The sequence below is a fragment of the Oryza glaberrima genome, chromosome 2 (genome assembly GCF_000147395.1).
Source record: "Oryza glaberrima chromosome 2, OglaRS2, whole genome shotgun sequence".
NCBI lineage: Eukaryota > Viridiplantae > Streptophyta > Magnoliopsida > Poales > Poaceae > Oryza > Oryza glaberrima.
In genome coordinates, this window is record NC_068327.1 from 25,084,171 (window position 1) to 25,091,143 (window position 6,973).

Here is a 6,973-nt window from a genome sequence, read left to right on the forward strand (position 1 = left end):
ACAAAAGGAAAAAAAAACACCCTTCATGCTTGTTACGGAAATTTTTACTTCTAACTGTCATTTTTTATACTTTGTTTGAGCTGGAAAGAAAGAAAGGATTTTGAATCCCACTGGAACAGTATTCCTGAGTTTTTACCGATCATTTTGTACCAATTTTATGAGAAACAAAATTGCTATGAAATTCTTAGATCATACTTTCTATAATAATTAATTGTTTGAGGAAATTTATGATTAAGGGCATGTTTGGAGAGCTTCTAGCTGTTGCAGCTTCTCCCAGAATCAGAAGATCCCTTAAACAGTCAGTTTTTTATCTAGATTATGAGAAGCTAGAATTGTAGAATCCAGAAAATGAATTAGAAGCCAGAAGCTGGGTAGATTATGAGAAGCTGTAGTTGTAGAATCCAGAAAATGAATTAGAAGCTAGAAGCTGGGAAACCTAGCTACTCCATATTTTCAGAAGCTAGCTACCAACTAGTTACTTCTCAGAATGTTAAGCTTTCCCCAAACAGGCCCTAAGTACAGCATATCCTAGCCGCCCCTTTCTCAAGGGAAATGGCGCAAGGCTAAAATTAGACCGTTTTATTTGTCTTGCCCTGTCCATAGAAGTCTTTAATTTTAGCTGCCTTAGCGGCTTCAAAAATGACTCACTATGTCCATAAAAGACTTTAATTTTAGCTAGGCATATTAAGTAAGATATTAAAAGATCAATATGCCATTCATTAATATGGAGAGAAAACAAGAAGCAGAGGCAAATAAGGACATAAAGGAAGTGTAACGCCCCGATTTCCGCGTGGCGTTAAAAGCTAATTCACCGAAAACCCTAATTGCGAAAATTTTGATTCTTTGAGTGATGAGTCTAAGTTGTGCCAAAGATCACAATTAAAATCCCTCCCATGTCTCAATACCCTGTTATCAAAGATCGTCTCCACAAAATTTCCATCCTAATATAATCCCGAAGTTTGATCCCTTCTATTCGGAGTTCCGTCCTGAAACCCCACCCGTGAACTTTGTCGAATGTCCAAACCCTAACCCACTCCAATGATTCACCTCCGATTCCTAAACTCTCTCATTAGTTCCTTCAAACCGATTCTCAAATCCGAATTCAATCTCTCAGGTTTTGATTCATCTATCTTTCTCTCTTTATCGGTTCGTCAATCTACCCTTGTTTTCCTTCTCGAACTTCTGACCCAAGTCTGAATATGCAAATCGAGACCACTTCCACCCTTGAACTCTAAACCCCAAGGTTCAATCCCTTTCGCCTTGAGTTCTTCCCAAAAGGATATCCGTTCCGAAATAATCTCGAAGTCTGAACCCTTCTATTCAGACTTCTCTTCTAAATCCCTTACCCGCATATCCCGTCGAGTAGTCAAACTCAAGCTCCCAAGTTACAATTTCTTTCTCTAAATTATCCATCTCCCTTTGACTCATCTCTGAATATTGTTCCCTTCCTTGACTCCTTTCTATTCTCCCGAGACCGAGTATCAACTTCGAATTCGAATCCAGACTCCAGCCCTAAAACCTCTCCAATTAAACCTCTCTGTGAACGTCTAATTTACCCCCCCCCCCATGGTGGTGGATTCCCTTCTTTCATTTCCTCCCAGGTCCACCTCTTCCTGCTCTTCCGGCCCATATCTCTCTCCCTCTAAAGTCTAGACCTATCAAATCTACCTATTTATTTCGCCCATCTCTCTACATCGATCTACCTAGCGATCTATCTATCTATCGATCGATCCATTTATCTATCTACTATACCTACCTATCTGTTTACCTATCCATCCGTCAATCCATCTGTCTATCCGTCCCTCTACCTATCAACCTATCTCTCTGTCCATCTATCTATCTATCTTTGAACTCTTTCCCAAACAATTGTCCCAACTCCAAGAACACTAGGTTCCTTTTGAATCCCTCTCAAATAACTCTTGAGCCGCCAAATACAGAAATATTCCAGAAATATATAATTCCCGCCTTTGAAGCCCTTCCATGACACCCCCATATTTTGCCAGGATCATATATCCGATTGGAATTCAATTCCCGACTCAGATGCTCCTCAAATTCCTTAAAGAAATTCCCCCGAAAGTCTATTTCACCTCCCTCTTGGTCGTTGGGCCGTTTTTCCCTTTTCCGGCCCATCTCCACCTCTCGGCCGCTCCTCCTCCCCCGCACGTGCGTTGCACGCGACCGAGTCGAGAAAGAGCGCCGCTCTCTCCCTCTCTCTCGGTTTCTCTCTCTCTCGATCGATCGATGCCGTCCCTCTCTCTCTATTTCTTTCTCTCTCTCACGTGCCGACGCTGATTTCCCACCAACATCGCTCAAACCTCCACCGCCTTCGCCCGTTCCCACGCACTCGCGCGTGGCCGACCGCCCGGCCGCCACCGCGTCAGCCCTGGTCCCGCCGCTAGCCGCCAAAGCTTGGAGGCAGAGAAGCTCGCCTCGTCTGCCGCATTTCCTCAAAACGGGAAAAGCAAAACCCCCCCTTTCCACTGCCTCGTCCTCCCTTTTTCCTTCCCGAGCTCGATCGCTCTCCCCCTGTCCTCGTCTCTTTGCACGCAGAGGTAGAGCGCCGCTGACGATGCCGCAGCAGCTCGCGCCCCCACCTTGGCCACACCGCGCAAATCCTCTCGCCCTCGCGATTTGATTCTCGCCGTCCGACCCACCGCCTCCACCGCGCCCTTTGTATCTACGCCGTCGCTCGTTCTCGCGCCGCTCGTGACTGCAGCCGAGCGCTCGACCACCAAGTCGGTTTCCCCCTCCCCAAACCGACCTCGCCTCCGCTATAAAAACCCGAGCCCCTCCCATCGCCCTCTCTCGTTGTCTCGCCTCCTCTGCACGCCGCACCATTGCCGCCTTGACCTCTCGTCGTCGCCGTCGCGCGTGCTGGTGAAGCCGGCGTGCGTGCAGGAAGCGGAAGAGGACTCCGGGCGCCATCCCTTCTTCCCCTTCCCCGGCCCGAGGCCGGAGAGCTCTCCCGCGCCGCCGCCGCTCGTCACGGTGCCCTGTCCCGACGCGGTAGCCCTCCGTTCCTCTTCCTCGCTCGCCCTCTCCCTCCTATAGCTCGCGCAGTAGCTCAGATAGCCCTCCGGTAGTTCGTAGAAGCCGCCCCAAGCCCCGCTGCCGCCTAGCATGGCCTCGCCGCCCGCTCCCGGGGGCCGCCGCCGTCGCCAGCCCTCCTCGGTGCCTCTCCTCCCCATCCGGCGCCTGAAACGGATTCCCCGAGCCCCATAGATATTCCCACCGCCTTGAATCGAATCCTCGTCGCCCCTCCGCCGTTTCCCCCTTTTCTCGTCGCCGGCGTGCGCCGCCGCGATTCGTCGTCACCGGCCCTCTTCGAAGGATCCGATCCGTTGGCTCATCCCCTCTCGTGCTCCCCTTTGTACCGGTGAACTCCCTCTCGATCGAATCTCCGCGTCGTGCTTCGGTAAAGCCCCGCCGTCGGCCGCCGTTGGTTGGAGCTCCTGTGCATCTTCCTCCTCTCGCCCGGCCCGCGTGGCTGCCACGTAGGCGCCACGTCGGTGCCACCTCGGCAAGACCGAGTCAAGGCAGCCCAGTCAGCCTCCTCCTCCGTCCCTTTCCCCTGTGCGCGCGGTCCATGACAAGTCGAGCGGCTGCAAGTAGGCCCGCCGCACTCCCGTCCACACCGGCGCACCACCCAAACCGCGTCCACCCAAACCCTAGCGTCGCATCCTGCGTGCACCCCTTCCACCGTGAACCTTGTCACCGACAAGCAGGCCCCGCCCGGGACCCCGCGCGGTGGACCACGTACACCCGGTCGAACTCCCCCTCCCGCGCGCCCCTAATGGACCGATCACCCGCGCCCGCGCCGGCCCAATGGGCTGACCGCGCTGCGCATGACCCCTTGGGCCGTGCCTAAGCCGCCCGAGGAAGTCTAAATGACATCCCTCCTATCCTTTTCTTTTCCAAGGGATTTAATATAACCTTTTCCCTTTGTTCCATAAATCAATTCCTTATTCCAAAATTCCATAAACCATTTCCTTTGGTCCCGCACATCAGTGACTGTCAATAATATTCTTGAGAATATTATTTCTATAAATTCCATAAACCATTTCTCTATTCTAGAAATTCCATTTAAACTTCCGAAATTCATATCTCTCAATCCGTAGCTTCGATTGACTCTGTTCAACTTCCAGTAATTCCGTAAAATTGAGATCTATCTAATGGCACTATTAATTAGTCTAAATAGGATCTTTCTTTTGGTCTTTTGTTTAGGTTTTAGATTGTTTGCGTATAGTTGCGGTTGCGGATTTTCGTCGATCAGGGATTTCTCGAAGATTCGTGAAGATCAAGACCTTGAGCAAGGCAAGCCACCTTTGAACATCTTGAGCCTATAATTGAACTTAATTATATTGCTTGCAAAATATTATGCATTGATAGGATTGCACATAATATGTTTGCCCCGTCTGCGAGGCAGATCAGTGGGCATACCTAACTTGTTGCATTTGATCCTTCTATTGTTAAATTGTTATAGCATGTTTCCTTGTAACCACCTGGTCGCGCCTCGGTATTCGTGCACTCGGTGGGAGTATCGACGGTCGCCGTCAAACTTAAAATATGGTAAACATCTTAGGTAAAACTTGGTTTACAAAACGATTGGAAAACCCGACACCTGGATCGGTGCCTTGTGAAAGAAAATGAGCTTTAAAAATAAAACTCGTGACACAAGGCCATTCCTGGGCGGAATGCTTGTGCGGTCGCATTTAAGGACCGATTCCTTCGGAATTACATCCGAGCATATAATAGTGCAACCACATGGGTGGAATGGGACACCCCTGACTGAGTAATTAGCTAATCAGGGGAGCCTTGATGCCGAGACAAGTGGATTCACAGGGGAGCCTTGATGCCGAGAGGCCAACTCTAGGAGTTGTGCAAATCTTGATAAAATAATATTGTTCACTCCTCACCCCCGGCCGAGTTGAGACTTGTCTTGCTCTTTTCGCGGAATGCATACACTTAGATTGTCAAAATGCTTGCAAATAAAACTGATTGAAAAATAACAGCCTTCCCTTGAAGCTTGCATTAACCACCTAAGTTCCTCTGGCTTGCTGAGTACGTAAGTACTCACCCTTGCTCTCTATATAAACATAGTTCTGCCAGCTCTGAAGATGAAGTTGAAGCAAAGATTAGGGTTTCATCCTAGTTCCCAGCCTTCGCCTGTGGTGTTGGGTGTTAGACCGTTGGTTCCGCTGCTGCTGCTGTTGTTGGTGTTTCCTCGTCCGCGTCGTCGGTTGTATTCTCGGGCTGTTCTGAGCTATAACCTAAGTTAAGGTAAATAAGTCCTCTATTTAATTTAAGGATTGCAATGATTCATATTTGTCACGTGGGTACCAGCGCTATGTCCTAGGACTGGTACTGAGATTGCGGTTTCGTAGGAAGCGGTTCGCGCCGTTTTTTTCCTACGACACGCTCCTGTCAGGTGCCGTTGTACGACAGTACCGGATTGGGGTGTGACAGGAAGTACCATTGGTTCGATGGCTAAAATAAGAAGAAAAAGATCAAGTAGTATTTAACGGATTTAATGAACAAATTTTCAAGCTTAAGAGAGTTTTTAAGGGACCGATGGAGTATAGAGGTATATTCAACCGCTTCAATTAGGATCATGGTTTTTTTTTACCTACTTCATTGGATTATTGTTACAAATTATATGTTCCATGCTTCTAAACATATGTTATTTTTTAGACTACTCGTGGCGTCGCTGCCCAGGCGCCAACTTGTGTGCGTGCCAATTTGTATTGATCTGCGTGTTCACCTTCATTTCTTTTCTCTAGTAATAAATATTAAGTTCCTGCTTGTTATCCATTTATTTGTTTTAAAATAATGTTTTTGTGAAAAAATGTTCTTCTATTTGTTAAATTTATTTATTAAAATATTTAATTTATTCTCTATAACATAGATAATTCGACACAATAATCGGATGGCTAGTCTATTTTAAGTGGAAAATCTAGGTATAGCATAGAAAGCCACTCCTTCCATCCGTTCTAAAATATAATCGTTTATAACATTTGAAATTTGTACTATAAAAATATAAGAGCAAGTATAATAGAGAGTTATAAGAAGACTGAATGCTGAGCTGGATGAGAGAGGAGAGGAGAGATATTAGAAGCGGACTGTAAGTTTATAGCCGGCTTAGGCACATGAACCAAGAAAATATGTGAGACAGACAGGTGGACCATGTATGATGGTTCCCAACCTCTCCTCCATTTCCGCGCGCACGCTTTTCAAACTACTATTTCGATGTGTTTTTTATAAAAAGTTTCTATACAAAAGTTGCTTAAAAAGAATCATATTGTTCCATTTTTGAAAAAAAAAAAGCTAATACTTAATTAATCACGCGCTAATAGATCGTTCCGTTTTCTGTGCTAGAGCCAAAAGTTCCCAACCTGCTCTCTAGAAACAGAGATATGCTATAAAGCTCTAATATTAGCCTTTGCTCTAAGCATTTGTAAGCATTATTGAGAGCAATACTTGTCCCATCAATTAACGAGCCAGAGGGACAATTGACAAGCTAGAGATGCTTGTACTACTTTCGTCCCAATATAAGTGTAGTTACGGGTTTCCATATCCAATGTTTAATCGTCCGTCTTACTTACAAAATATATATAATTAATATTTTTATTGTTATTAGATGATAAAATATAAATAGTAATTAATGTGTGACTATTTTTTTAGTATTTTCACAAATTTTTCAAATAAGACAAACGGTCAAATATTGGATACTGAAACCCACAACTGCACTTATATTGGGACGGAAGTAGTATTTTGAAATGGAGGAATTGACAGCTTAGCATGGCCATTTTATGCTTTAACCCATTGTTTTGTTTGTTATACAGATTATCCGCATTCCAATCCGCAGAAACCTTCTTGGTATAAAGCTAACCAATTGAACAAACACATACAGATGACAAAAGCTGGGGCCATAATTTTGAAGCAACACTGTTTCATATATATTGAAAACCAACAG